A 2595-nucleotide genomic window follows, 5' to 3' on the forward strand; every position below is an offset into this window, starting at 1 on the left:
GCCTCCCAGTGCTGGGATTAAAGGTGTGCGCCACCGTGCTTAGTTTAAGTCATTCATTTTAAAGTAAATGATTCAGAGGCTGGGTGTGGTGGTCCATCCCTATCATTTTCCAGTACTCAGGAAGTTGAGGCAGAAGGATCCTGAACTTGAGGCTGCTTGTACTACATAGGGAGACCCTGTCTTAAAAAGAAAGATTTGGTGTGTTTAGAATGGTGTGCAGCCGCCTCCTCCTTAATTTCAAAACATTTTCCTCTAAAGTAAAACCCCGAATTAACTGATAGTCACTCTCCATTGTTCCCTCCTCATCCTAGAAGCTACCAATCTGTTCCAATTGATCTTCTCCCTCCTTCCCGCCCGCCCTCCCTCTCTCCCTCCCTCTCTCCCTCCCTCCCTCCCTCCCTTCCTCCTTGCCTTACTCTCCCTGCCTCCCTGCCTCCCTTTCTCCCTGTCTCTGGATTTGTTACCCCTTGAAGACAAGTCTGTTTTGTGGCCCTTCTTTCCTCCAGGCCCATTGATGGAAAGCTGACATCCCTTTTGCAGAGCTGTAAGAAATTCTGCTTGTCCTTCCTTTACCAGGGAAATAGCATCCACAGCTATCTAGCATTTTAGTAGAAAAAGAAGTAATCCATGGTCAAATGGGTTCAGAGCCCTGGTTTGTTCTCATTATTGCTTTTTTTTTAATTAAAAAAAATGAGGTAAGGGGACCTTCCACCCTAGACCATGGCCAAGTTTGTCTGTAACTTCAAGGAGAAGACCCTGGCACTAGTAACCACTGTCATGACTTACTCAAAACCTCAAGTAGTCACATTTTGGCAATACGCCAAGGTTGAACTGTTTTCCCCAACTCCTGTTCCTGCTGAACAGCTACTCAGAGTGCTAGAAAAATAATTCAAAGTGCTAAAACTGGTAGCTTCAGATTACAGTTAAGGGAACTATGCTGAATGGTTCGGTGGCCACTGAGGTTTTTTCTTTTTTCTTTTTTTTTTTTTTTTTTTTTGGTTTTTTCGAGACAGGGTTTCTCTGTGTAGCTTTGGAGCTGTCCTGGCACTCGCTCTGGAGACCAGGCTGGCCTCGAACTCACAGAGATCCACCTGCCTCTGCCTCCTGAGTGCTGGGATTAAAGGCGTGCACCACCAACGTCCAGCTGTGGATGTGTTTTTTTTTTTTTCCGGAGAGATTATAGGCAAACATGGCATCATTGGCCATGTACATCAGATTTTATTTGAGCTTTTCATTTGAATGTCCTTGGACCACATGTAATGAGAACTGCTATCTGAATAAAATACTAGCTATTGACAAAAATTTTTTGAGTTAAGGTTTATCTGTACAGCTCAGGCTGGCTTTGACCTTGAAATCTTTCTGCCTCAGCCTCCCAAATGCTGATATTATAAATATATGCCACCATGCCTAGATTAGAGTCAATTTGTTTGTTTGTTTGTTTTGGGTTTTTGTTGTTGTTGTTGAGATGGGGCTTCATGTAGTCCAGGCTGACCTCAAACTTGCTATGTAGCTGTGGGGGTTTGAATGAGAATGTTCCCATAGGTTCATGTATTTGAATCCTTGGTCACCAGGGATTGGGAGGTGTGGTGTGGCCTTGTTGGGGGAAGCATGTCACTGAGGGTGGGCTTTGAGGTTTCAAAAGCCCATGCTAAACTCAGTCTCTCTGCTTCGGCTTTCGATTAGGATGTAGCTCTCAGCTCCTTCTCCAGCACCGTGTCTGCCTGCACGATGTCATGCTCTCCACCACGATGATAATGGGCTAAACCTCTGAAACTGTAAGCCAGCCTTCAATTAAAGACTTTCTGTTTTAGGAGTTGCCTCGGTCATAGTGTCTCTTCACTGAAATAGAACATTAACCAAGGATGGTCTTGGATTCTTGATCCTCCTGCCTCTGCCTCTCAGCTGCTGGGATTGCAGGCATGTGCCACCATGCTGGGCCCAGAGACCACTTTTGAGCTTCCACTGCCTCGTTGCCCTGCATGAAGGCAGAAGCTGAGGAAGTCTGCACACGGAGCAGCTTGCCCGTGGGACTTGGTACTGCCAAGGTTTCTGGGCAGGGGAAGCTTCTGTGAACACTGCTGAGAAAAAGAAGATTTAAAAAGATTTCTACTGTCTTTGGCAGTGCTGCCCCAGCCTCCTAAGTGCTGGAGTTGTAGACCTGTGTCACCATGCTCACTGGGAAGAGAGGCAAGCCTTGTGGAGTTGAATTGGAAGACCTGCATCTTAGCTCAGACATTTACCTTGTGATATCCTACAAGGATCCAGGCTGAAATCTGCCATTGTGAGGCTTTGCTACCTGGCTTGTCAAATGGGTTTACAAACAGTATACCTAACGTGGGGGTGTGAGATTTAATGAGCTAATTCTATGTTTACTTTCTAGTTTAGTATTTGACATTTATGACACTAAGTAGGAATTAACAGGTTAATGTCTTAAGATGCAGAGAGGGTTAGAAGAATTGGCTCAGTGAATTGGTGAAACACTTGCTTCACAAATATGAGGACCTGAATTTGGACCCAAGCACCCACGGAAGAAGAGCCAGGTTTGGTGGTGGCATGTATCTGTAACCCCAGGGTGGGGAGGCAGAGACAGCAGGA

General features: G+C 45.7%; 1 pseudogene; it reads left to right on the forward strand.

The window, feature by feature from the left end:
• Nucleotides 1-720: 720 nt before the first annotated feature.
• On the forward strand, nucleotides 721-1239 carry LOC100763933 (annotated as a pseudogene).
• The last annotated feature ends 1356 nt before the right edge of the window (nucleotides 1240-2595 follow it).

The sequence above is a fragment of the Cricetulus griseus genome, chromosome 3 (assembly GCF_003668045.3).
Source record: "Cricetulus griseus strain 17A/GY chromosome 3, alternate assembly CriGri-PICRH-1.0, whole genome shotgun sequence".
Lineage (NCBI taxonomy): Eukaryota > Metazoa > Chordata > Mammalia > Rodentia > Cricetidae > Cricetulus > Cricetulus griseus.